The 12,248-nt window shown below is 34.4% G+C and overlaps 2 pseudogenes across 1 annotated transcript; one reads left to right on the forward strand and one right to left on the reverse strand.

Moving 5' to 3' along the window:
- Positions 1–204: 204 nt before the first annotated feature.
- LOC148550452 (transcription termination factor MTEF1, chloroplastic pseudogene) lies at positions 205–1,500 on the reverse strand (annotated as a pseudogene). Its single transcript, XR_015891950.1, has one exon. The product of XR_015891950.1 is annotated as a transcription termination factor MTEF1, chloroplastic pseudogene (transcript).
- A 3,916-nt stretch (positions 1,501–5,416) lies between these two features.
- Positions 5,417–6,818, forward strand: LOC148550453 (uncharacterized; annotated as a pseudogene).
- The last annotated feature ends 5,430 nt before the right edge of the window (positions 6,819–12,248 follow it).

Genomic DNA, 12,248 nt, shown 5'->3' on the forward strand with positions numbered 1-12,248 from the left:
TTTACATTGTTTATTAGTTTGCTTAAGTTTTCCAATTCTATCATTCTATGCTGACATGATCATGTTCTTGCATATATAATCTATTTTCTTTATGTCTATGATTATGTAATTCTGTAGAAGTTCTTTATGTAAATTTTAACAAACATACAAATTTGTATTATTTCTGTTGTATCCCAGTATCATTGGAAACTATCCACACAAAGATTTATTTACCAAAGAAACTCAAAATCAACTTCAGTTATGTACCAAACAATTGGTAAAATACATAGCATATTGACAGTCATCTCATATTCTGACCTGTTAGCTCCCTAAATTCTTCATCAGTGCTTTTAAGCATAACTGACAAAGGCAAATTAACCCCAGCTTTTACAGCTTCCATGTGCCTAGGCTTTATTCTATTCTCCAAACTAAACCCAAAGTAATGAGGAAACTCTTTCAATTCCTTTAATTCCCTACTCATTTGTGTAGCAAAGTACTCAAACTTTGGCCGAAAGTTATTCTCAATACTGAAAGTAAACAACGCTGGACACCTCAAAACCATGTTTCTAGCCTCATCTTTTGAAAACCCCAAACTCTCCAAATACTTGAGCTTAGGAATTAGTGTCCTCTCCACATTGGAAACCAAAAGAACAGAATCTTGAAAAGCCAAGGCTGCCATGTCCCTGAAGCCAAGCCTCTTGAGGTAGAACAGTGCTGGTTTGAGCTGTTCCATAACACTTGAGGTAAGCAACCTTGGGTTCTTGTTGACAATTCTCCTGAAGCTGTGATCCGGGACTCTGAGGTCTTGTAAGAGGAAATCAAAGACTGGGTTGAGATCTTTCTTGATGTCAGAGGTGAGGATCTTGGGACACATGCCAAAGATTCTTTGCAAGTCTTTTTGGTGGATGCCTTTGGATTGAAGGAAGGAGATTATGGACTGAATGGATTCCATGGTGGCTGTACGGAGGTTAGGGTTCTGGGAGAGTGCTTTCCCTGCATCAATGCCCATTATCTCAAGGCAGAGGATCTTCTCTTTGAATTGGAGGGAGAGCTTTGGGTTAATTAGTGGGGGGTGGTGGTGGTTGTTGTTATGGATGAGGCTTAGCTTGGGTTTGAGCAGAACATGGTTGTTGGTCGATGTTGATGGTGATGGTTTGTCGGAGGAGATGGTGGAGAGGGAAGAGCGTAAAGCTGCTGCTACTGTTGCTGGGGTCATTGTGATGAGATTGGTGGGTGATGAAGGTGGGGTGTGCTGCTATTATGGAGAGGATATGACAGTGTGGCAGGACACGTGGCAACAGTTTTAGATTTGATTGGCTGTAGCTGGATTTCAGTGATTCTCCATGCTCAATTTGGGTGGACTATAAGGTTCAATTTGGGTCCAAGAACAACGGAGTTAATTGCTTAATTCCCAAATAGCCCTTCATATTTGATTGTATGCATTCAAATAATCTTTGGAATTTTAATCGAACGAAAAGAATAGGGAATCAATGTACAAAGTGAACCATGTGAATAACAATTTAAAAAGGAAGGTAAATTTAAAATTAAAATTTAAAATTTTAATTAATTAAATAATTATTATCAGATTTTAAAATTTAAAAAAAAAATTAGAACTAACACCTATGTACGGTAACATATTCACATATTGTATGTTTTAACGCATCGATTTCTTCCCCTCACTGCCGCACCAGGTTCTCCTCCAATCCTATTAGTGATGCTGTTTTGCACCTCCTCCAGTGTCCATCTCTCTCATAACGGTCACTGCTTATGAGCTTGTCGTATTCGGCCTCCATTCACGTCTTCAGTCTGTGATTTTTGTTCAGCATGAGTTCGTCGTTTATTATCTGGTACACTGTATTTTTTGGTTATTTTCGTAAATATGCGAATGATTATTTTAATTTTTTAATTGGATGGTCATTTTAGTAGATATACGGATGGTTATTTTAAGAGTTAAGTAAGATTTTGGTCTATAGTATATAAGCTGAAATTTTTTTCGTCTCCAACATTTTTTGTATATAAAATCGTAATTTTAAAATCGTCTTTTTGACTTAAATTTTTAAAATTTTGGAGTAAATTACCCCTAATAAAAAGTATAAAAAACATAAAAAAAAACATAAGAGCCATTAACAGAGAAAAAAGAACTACAAAAAACCATTAACTAAACACAACACAGTATTTAAATTTAAGAAGAACATTACAATCTAATATTTTAAATTCAACAACAACATTAGAATCAAACTTGAGTTGTTGAAAGCTATGATCCAGCTGCCAATTTGGGAGTCCTTTGGTGGAATCAAACTTGAGTTGTTGAAAGCTATGATCCAGCTGCCAATTTGAGAGTCCTTTGGTGGATTCAAACAACGCAAAGCACGATCTTCCCATCACAGAATCAGCCTCAGATACGACGCCATTTGAAGGCTTGTTCCATGCGGATTTCTTAGACCTACCTGCTACGGCCTTTGGGGACGAGAAATCTGAAGAAGGCGGTTGGTCCGGGACTGACGCGATGCTAGCGGAGGAGGAGGAAAAGGCCGATGATGGCGATGACGACGATTGTGGTGTCTCGGCGGTGGATTCGGGCTCGGTGCCATTGACAACTTGACGATTTTAAAATTACGTTGAATTTTGTATTCAAAACAAGTTGGGGATGAAAAAAATTTTCAACCCTATACATTAGGCACCAAAATCGTACTTGATTCTTATTTTAATTCTTATGCGAATAGTAATTTGATTTGAATAGATTTAGTTAGATACGATTAAAATATGTTGATGTTTAATTTACTAGGTATAGAATAATTAAATTTTTAAATTATTGAATGGGTTTTTTTATTGGGTAATATGGGATGAAGTGATGAATTGATATTTTTTCTATCACGCCAAACACAAATGACTAATCGAAACGACTAATAAATATTGGTGATACAATATAGTGTGAGTTTGGATTGATGGTTGTCAAATTGAAATTTAAATCAAAGTAATTTTATAAAAAGTAATTTTATGAAATTAATTTTGGGTAGAAGTGAGTTTGTGTTAACATGATTTATGTTTAGCAATTTCATATCAAAATTGATTTTTGATAAAATAAATATTGTTTGAATAATATTAGATAAAATTAATTTTAGATAGATAATTACTAAAAAATATGATATTAAGTTACAATATTATCTTTTTAAATATATTTAAACTTTTTTATATTTTTTAGTATGTTTTTTAAATAGTATTTTTTCTAGTTCCTTTTAAAAGACATCTATTTTTTTTGGTGACTTTTTAAAAGAGATCTATATTTTAAATATGCTTTTCATGTGAATTTTATTGAATATATGAACTACTCTATCATGTATTTTGTGTGTTTATGCCATTTTCCTATTTTACTAAAAATAAATAAATAAAGAAAATTTTTAGATAAAATTTGAAACAACAACAATAAACTTATCTAATTTATGCTATTATTATTATTTCTTTTAAAAAAAATAATGCTACTTAATAACAACAGAAAAATTTGTTAAAAATAATATTTTTATTAATAATATTTATTTGACTCTAATATATATTTTATATATATAAATAAATAAAGAAATATATCATTTTAGCCTTTTTTATTAGAAAATAAAAGTGTCATTTTTTTTAAATTAACTTTTGTATAAATAATTTTATTTTTTTATAACAACTTCTGTCATATAAATAGGTGATCTTGTAAATTCTCAATATAGTGTTTTATACAAAGGTCAACAATTTAGTAATAAAAAGTGGAGAATTAGTAGTCTTGATTCAAATATTAAAAAAAGTAAATTAGTAATATAATATTTTTCTTTAATATATAATTCATGTATCTGGTTCAATCCTTTCATTTCTTTTATACGGTATAGTATGAAAAGGTAGCAATAATTAACTGATTGAAAATACATAATTAAAAAAAAAAAGGGCAAATCACTATATTAAATCAAGAAAAAAAAATTTACACAAATAAGCCAAATGAAAAATTACTTCATGAATCTATCAATAGTCATTTTTATATAGTTCGAATCTACTCAATTCGAACTCCATTTACATATAATTCGAATCAATATGATTCGAATTATACACACACGCACACACACTAATTCGAATCAATCTGATTCGAATTACACACATACAGTAATTCGAATCAGGTTGATTCGAATTACACCCTGATTTATTAAAAAAATTAATAATTTATTAAAAAAAATTATTAAAAAAATAATTTAAAAATAAAAAAATATATATTTTATTTCATGCATTAAAAAAAAGCTAACAAAATATTTAATTACGAGACTTCTTTAAAATATTAATGAGCTATCAATTCGAATTCTATACAATACACTTTTGTCCATTTTTAATAGCTCATAAATATTTTTTAATAAAATTTTTTAATGAATTTATTTAAATTATACTACAAAAAATATTTTATTCTATGCAAAACAATTTTAAAAAATGGCTTAAAAAATGTTAGGAGTACTATAAAAATTTGTAAATACATGCATGTACTCAAATTTTAAATAAAGTACTCTACATAGTTAATAATAATTTAGAAATTAAAAAAATTATTTTATTTATTTTTCACACATATTTCCTGTCATTATATTGTTATTGGAATCGTCATATATTTCTAATTTCTCAACCTAACCTTCACAAATTCTAACACAATCTTCATATAATTTTACTTGAGATATGTGTCTCATTTTTTGTGATTTGTATAAGTGAGTCAATGTATATAAATGAGTAATAGACGCATCAGTACAAGTTTTATCATTGACTAATGATAACTCTATTTATATTAATATAGAGAGTAAATCAAATAAATATTTAAATTATTGGTCTCTAAAATTTGAAAAGAAATATTATTCTTCGTTATAGATATGTTTATTATAATTTTTTTAATTTTTAAAGGCTGTTTTACCAAACACAATTACAGTACTTGTACTTATTAAAAGTTATTTTTAATGTGATTTTACCAAATGCAAGTGCTGTAGCTTTTAAGAAGTCGTCTTTTAAAAGACAGCTTTCATCAGGATTCGGTGGTCCAGGAACCTTTGGACCACTTAGTGGTCCAAGTAGAAAACATGTTTTTGGAGTTTTTTTATCAATTGCTACGTAGTCCTTGAACTAATTTTAATTACAAATTAACCCCATATATTTTATTTAATTATAAAAATAATTTTTTATTTTATAAATTATTATTTTATCAATTATCTATTATATTTATTAACAATCAAATACAAAAATAACAACCAATTATATCCTCCATTCATCCTAATAATTTCAATTGATTAAAAAATTAACTTTGATCTCGTTACGTTCGTCCATGGCTTTAATTTCGTCATGTAGTATCACGGATTTAATTAATACTAGTAGAAATACATTTCCTTCGTCCAAACTAGACCAAACAACTCCGTACTCTGTACAATTTTGAAAATCGAAGATGAGCGGTGGAGTGAGCGGGGAAGAGACTTTGAGGGTGAAACACGGTGAGGCAGCCGGTAATATCGGCGGAAGAGATAAAGGGGAGAGCGGGGGAGGGATTGCATCAGGGGAAAAGGAGGATCATATTTCGGGAGGGGTTTCTAAGCCTTTGAAGGTTTCTTTCAGGGACAAAGTTGTGGGTTCCAAGATTGCTAAAGCTTTTTCACTTGTTGAAACTTTATCGGGAGATAACATTGCGGTAGTTTCTGGGAAGCAAGGAGATCTCTTGCCACCGAGTGTCACGTTTACCCAAGAAGCTAAGAATTGCTTGGCAGAACCTTATAAGGATGCTATAGTGATTAAGGTGCTAGGTAAACATTATAGCTACACTGCATTGTCTCATAAACTCCGAACGGTATGGAGGATTAAGGGAGGTTTTGATTTATTGGACGTGGGATTTGACTACTTTCTTGTGAAGTTTGATGTAGCTGAGGAGCGAGAAAAGGTTCTCTTAGGAGGTCCGTGGATGATCGAGGGAAATTATGTGGCTGTGAAGCCTTGGGATCAAGAGTTTAGATCAAGTGAAAACTGTTTTGGAGCAACTTTAGTGTGGATTAGAATTTCCGGATTACCAATTTGGTGCTACCAAGAAGATGCAATGCTCCGTGTTGCGGCTGCAGTTGGCATTCCCGTTAAGGTTGATTTGGCAACAAAATTAGCTGAAAGAGGACGATATGCTCGAGCCTGTGTTCAGATAGATTTAGGATTGCCAGTGACTAAGAAGATTCTTGTTGAAAGTGTTGAATATGAGGTTGAATATGAAAGTCTTCACCTTATTTGTGGCTCCTGTCTCAAGTTTGGTCATGATATGAAGGTGTGCAAGACTGACAGCAATGCAGGAGGAGGAACTAATGCCAAGGTGATCAGCGATGTAGCAAAGCAGCCAGAAAACTCAAATTCAAAAAATCCAGTACATGTGGAAAAGGAAAGTTTTCATTTTGGCAAGAATCTTGGAGATGAGACTGTAAATGTTACTGTCCCGGATTTGGTGGAGAGTGATTTGCATGCTGTTCATGTAGACCATGCACAACATGAGGATTTGGAAGGTTGGACTCAAGTGATTAGGAAAGGAAAGTATAAAATGGGTCAAAAGCCTTCTCTTAGCACCCATCAGGTCCAACCAAAAGTAAAGATGACTCCTAACAAGGCTACCAATACTTGGACAAGGCCTAATCACCAACGTACAACACATGCAACTGGATCCAAAGTAAAATTAAGCAGGGGCATCAATATTGGAAAACCGGTTAGTGTGGCTTCTTCGGGGACCCGGCACAATGTTCATCATCAGCAGCAAGGTGAGACAACAAATGGCACTGTGCGAAAGCGTCCTCGCCCAAACTCTTTGCAGAATTCACCAGTAGATAAGGATGGAGCATCGACGGCGGGTATGGTGCAAGTTTCGACGGAGAAAATTGGGCTGCAACTTGAGAGTCCATTAAAGGCAGGATCGTCGAAGACAGGGACATCATGTTGAGTCTCGGGTTTGTTATTGGAGCTCTCTTTTTGCTGTTTTTATGGATAGTTTCAATATCATAGCCTGGAATGTGAGGGGTGCGTCTAACAAGATGGCCCGTGTGCATTGCAAAAATTTGGTGAGAATATATAAACCATCTTTCTTCTTTCTCTTTGAGACTCATACCATGTTTAATAATTTGAAGAATTTTTGGGATAAGTTGGGTTTTCATTGTGTTGGTATTGAGGAAGCAGTAGGACACAGGGGTGGCATTTGGTTTCTATCTTCTATTGCTAATGCTTCTTGTGTGGTTATTGATCAAATTGACCAATGTATCACAGTAAAAGTGAGTGTGGGTAACTTAGTTTGGCTTTGTAGTGCAGTATATGGGAGTCCTCAATTCGAAAAAAGATGTATGCTTTGGGATCATTTGCGTTCTATTAATTCAGGCCATAATAGACCATGGATGGCCGTTGGTGATTTTAATGAGATTGTGGCACCAGATGAGAGTACAGGTGCTTATTTTTCTTCTCACAGAGCTAGTCTATTAGCTACTACTCTAGATGACTGTGAGCTCTTTGATCTTAAAGTGACTGGTAGGAGATATACTTGGTATAGAGCAGTTCAGGCTGGCAGGGACTTGACTAAAAAGTTGGATAGAGCTATAGTTAATGAGGCGTGGATGACAATGTTTTCTGAGGGTTATTCTGAAATTCTTAGCAGGCTTCATTCTGATCATTGTCCTATTTTAGTTCGTTGTCATGGTAGCCCCAGAGTGAAAGGTTCACGTCCTTTTAGGTTTCAAGCTGCGTGGGCAACACATCCTTCTTATAAACATGTTATTAGTAAGGCTTGGAATCAAGAGTTTGGAGGCGTTACCGAAAGGCTTAAGATGGTTCAACAGGCTTCTTTGGACTTCAACTCAAAGATTTTTGGAAATATTTTTGTGCGAAAAAATAAGCTGGAATATCAGATTGATCAGATTCAACGGCGTTTGGAGGTTACCGATGTGTTATCTCTGAGAATTAAAGAAGCTGAACTGAGGGAAGATTACAATAGGCTTTTGTTGCAAGAGGAACTTTTTTGGTACCAGAAATCTAGAGAGCAGTGGGTCAAGTATGGGGATAGAAACACTAAATTCTTTCATCTTCAGACTTTGGTACGTAGAAACCATAATAGAGTACATGGATTATATGTTAGAGATGGGTCTTGGTCTACTGATCCAGATATTCTCCAGGAAGAAGCTCTCTCTTTTTACAGGAATCTCTTTGGTACAACGGAAGAGGTTGAGGTTGATTGTTTAGGGGATGTTCTGATACCCACACTAAGTACTGAGGCTTGTGCTAGGTTAATTGACCCTGTCTCTTTTGCGGAAGTCAAGTCAGCAGTATTTAGTATGAGCCCTTTTAAGGCTCCTGGTCCAGATGGCTTTCAAGCTTATTTTTTTAAAGAATATTGGGAGATAGTAGGCACTGAGATTTGGAATATTGTCCGGAGCGCTTTTTTGGGAGAGTTCTTAAATCCTAGCATCATGGAAACTCTGATTGTGCTTATTCCTAAAATTGATAACCCTACCTTTATGAAGGATTTCAGGCCTATTAGCTTGTGTAATGTTGTTTATAAAATTATCACAAAAGTATTGACTAACCGACTTCGGCCTTTTCTTCCAGATATTGTTAGTCCTTTACAAGGAGGTTTTATTCCGGGTCGTGGTGCTCCTGATAATATTATTGTGGCCCAAGAAATTCTGAATTTTATGAAGCACACAAAATCCAAGAAAGGTACTCTTGCTTTTAAAATTGATCTTGAAAAAGCTTATGATAGGGTGGATTGGAGGTTTTTGGAGAGTACTCTCATTGCTTTTGGTTTTCCTATCATCACTGTTAATTTGATTATGACTTGTGTCCGTGCATCATCTCTTTCTATTATGTGGAATGGGAATAGATTGGATAGTTTTGCTCCTAGAAAGGGGGCTTAGACAGGACGATCCAATGTCTCCTTACTTATTTGTGCTTTGTATGGAAAGACTTGCTTGCTATATATCTCATAAGGTGGTCGAGGGTGTGTGGAAACCAGTTTCTATCACTAGGGGTGGCCCAAAATTTTCTCATTTGATGTTTGCAGATGATCTCTTACTCTTCTGTCAGGCTACAAAGAGTCAGGTCCAAATGGTCATGCATTCTCTTAACATTTTTTGCAAGGCATCTGGCATGAAAGTGAATCTTGAAAAGTCTAAAGCTTTTTGTTCTAAAAATGTGACTGCTCGTAGAAGAGATATTTTTACTAGTGTTTCTTCAATACATTTTGCTTTGGACTTAGGAAGATATCTTGGAGTTAACCTTAATCATTCCCGTACCAGTAGGGATTCTTTTCATTCGGTGATTGAAAAGGTGAGGGGAAGATTAGCTAATTGGAAAGGAAGGCTTCTAAATAAAGCAGGGAGACTTTGCCTGATCAATTCTGTTGCAGCATCCATTCCTATCTATCATATGCAGGTATCTTTTTTTCCAAATTGGGTTTGTGATAAATTATCTTCTATGATGAGACAGTTCCTTTGGAAGGGTCAAGTTGATGGTAAAGGTCTTTCTCTTGTTAATTGGAGGACCGTGATCACTCCAAAAAAATTTGGTGGCCTGGGTGTTAGAGATCCTGCGTGTGTTAATATATCTTTACTTGGTAAATTGGTGTGGCAACTTTTTCATTGTCAGGACAAGCCTTGGGTTGCTCTATTGAGGGCGAAGTATATGAGGAATGAGGGAGTTTTAGATGGCCCTGTCCCTTGCAATGCTTCTCATGTTTGGAAGAGTATCTCAAAGGCTTTTGGTGCTCTTAAGGATGCCTTCTCTTGGTGCGTTGGGTCACTTGATCAATCTTTTTGGTTTGACAATTGGAGTATTGAGGGTCCAATTGCTCAAGATGTCCCTTTTGTACATATATCTGACTCTGATTTAACTATTAGAGACGTTTGGAAAGATGGTCAATGGAATCTCCATGATATTTTCTCTATCATTCCAGAAGATGTCAAACAGCGTTTGAATGCTTATAATCCGGATTTGAATGCTGGAGAGAGTTCGGGTTGGTCGTGGGGTGTGGCATCTTCTAGACTTTACTCAGCTAGGAGTGGGTACAGTTGGCTAGCCAAAAGAAAGTTTGACTGGAATGAGCATGATAATTGGTTGTGGGTATGGCAACTGCATATTCCTGAGAAGTACAAGTTCTTGATTTGGCTCAGTCTTCATAATGCTATTCCTACGGCAGAGTTTCGTTTGGGTCGTGGTTTAGCTTTATCTAGCACCTGTCATCGATGTCAGAATGGTTCTGAATCAATTCTTCATTGTCTTCGGGAGTGCCCTAGTGCCAAGGAGGTCTGGAACCTTTTAGGCCTGTATTCAGATAACTCGAATTTACATGATTGGCTCTATAGAGGTGCAAGGAGTGAAAATATTTTTCTTTTCTTTTCGACCATATGGTGGATTTGGAGAAGCAGGAATCATGACTTATTTAATATAGATGATTCATGAAGTGCTAGTAAAGTGGTGAGTTTGATTCGTAGTTCAGTAAGGGAGTTTCACACTATTTTTGCTATGCATCAAAAATAGTAAAGTGGTGAGTTTGATTCGTAGTTCAGTAAGGGAGTTTCACACTATTTTTGCTATGCATCAATCTCTGTCTCCTCCTTCACTTTGTTTGCATTGGGTTCCACCTCCAGTTTATTCTGTTAAATTGAATTGTGATGCTAGTTGGTTTCCTCCTTCTGGCTATGCTGGTTTTGGTTGTATCATTCGTAATCCTGATGGATGTTGGTTGAAAGGTTGCACTGGGAAAGTCGAAGTGTGCAGTGTTCTTTTTGCTGAATTGTATGCAATTTGGAGAGGCTTACTTCTTGCTTGGGAGAGTAGATTTCGTGAGGTTATTTGTGAAACAGACTGTTTAGAAGCTCTTTTCTTGGTAAACCAAAGAATGCTTGGTGAGGATATTCCGGAATGGGATTTGGCAAAGCATATACAGGAGGTTATGAATTGGAATTGGAGAGTCTCTATTCTTTTAATTCAGAGGACTGCAAATAGTGTTGCAGATTGTATGGCTAAAGCAACTGCTTCTGTCGAGGACATTCACTCGAATTGGAGCCAACCATGGAGTGAGCTTCAACATCTAATAGATTTAGATATGACCCTAGCCAATTAATTTGGTTTTGTCTCTTTTTTTTCTTTTTTTTTTCTATTTAGTCACCAAAAAAAAAACTAGACCAAACTACAGGATCAATGATTTAAGTTAAGTGATAAAAATTGTTCTTATGTTAATACATTGATATTGGTGCAAGAAGATAATAAGATCTTGATCATGGTGATTGAAAAAAAAAATTGGATTAATGAGGATTTGTACAACCTATTTGTGATTTATGAAAGTTGAATAGAATAAATTGTGCAAAATCCTACAAAATTCTGAAAAATGAGAACATTACCAATTGATTGAGTAGATGGATATTCCATTACCAATCGATTGAAATTGGCAAAACATTCAACTTCATCACCTTCCAATCGATTGGATTACATTACCAATCGATTGAATTTGGCTAAAACTTCAATGTCATCACTTTCCAATCGATTGTATTTGGCAAATCCATGTTGTTTTCGTGAATTCAATCAATTGAGTAACAACAACAATCGATTGTTTTAAGGCATTCATTCGATTGGAAAGTATAAACAATCGATTGGTTTAAGCTTTTTACCATTCTACCTTACAACTTTCAATCGATTGTTTTGTGATATAGTGTAAACCAATCGATCGAATTTCAAGGAAACACGATTTGGAAGCCATGGACGAACGTAACGAGATCAAAGTTAATTTTTTAATCAATTGGAATTATTAGGATGAATGGAGGATATAATTGGTTGTTATTTTTGTATTTGATTGTTAATAAATATAATAGATAATTGATAAAATAATAATTTATAAATAAAAAACTATTTTTATAATTAAATAAAATATATGGAATTGATTTGTAATTAAAATTAGTTCAAGGACTACGTAGCAATTGATAAAAAAACTCCAAAAACATGTTTTCTACTTGCACCACTAAGTGGTCCAAAGGTTCTTCGACCACCGAATCCTGAGCCAGTTTTCATAAGCTACTCTTAAAAAGTAAAAGTTTTATCAAACCAAGCCTTATTCAAATTATACGGTGAGCAATTCGAATTTTATACAATACTCTTCTGCCCATTCTTGATAGCTCATGAATATTTTTTAATAAATTTATTTAAATTATACCACAAAAAAATATTTTATTATATGCAAAATAATTTAAAAAATATTTTTAAGCCATTTTTTAAAAATTATT

This window comes from Arachis ipaensis, chromosome B7 (assembly GCF_059453495.1).
Source record: "Arachis ipaensis isolate K30076 ecotype BB chromosome B7, ASM5945349v1, whole genome shotgun sequence".
NCBI lineage: Eukaryota > Viridiplantae > Streptophyta > Magnoliopsida > Fabales > Fabaceae > Arachis > Arachis ipaensis.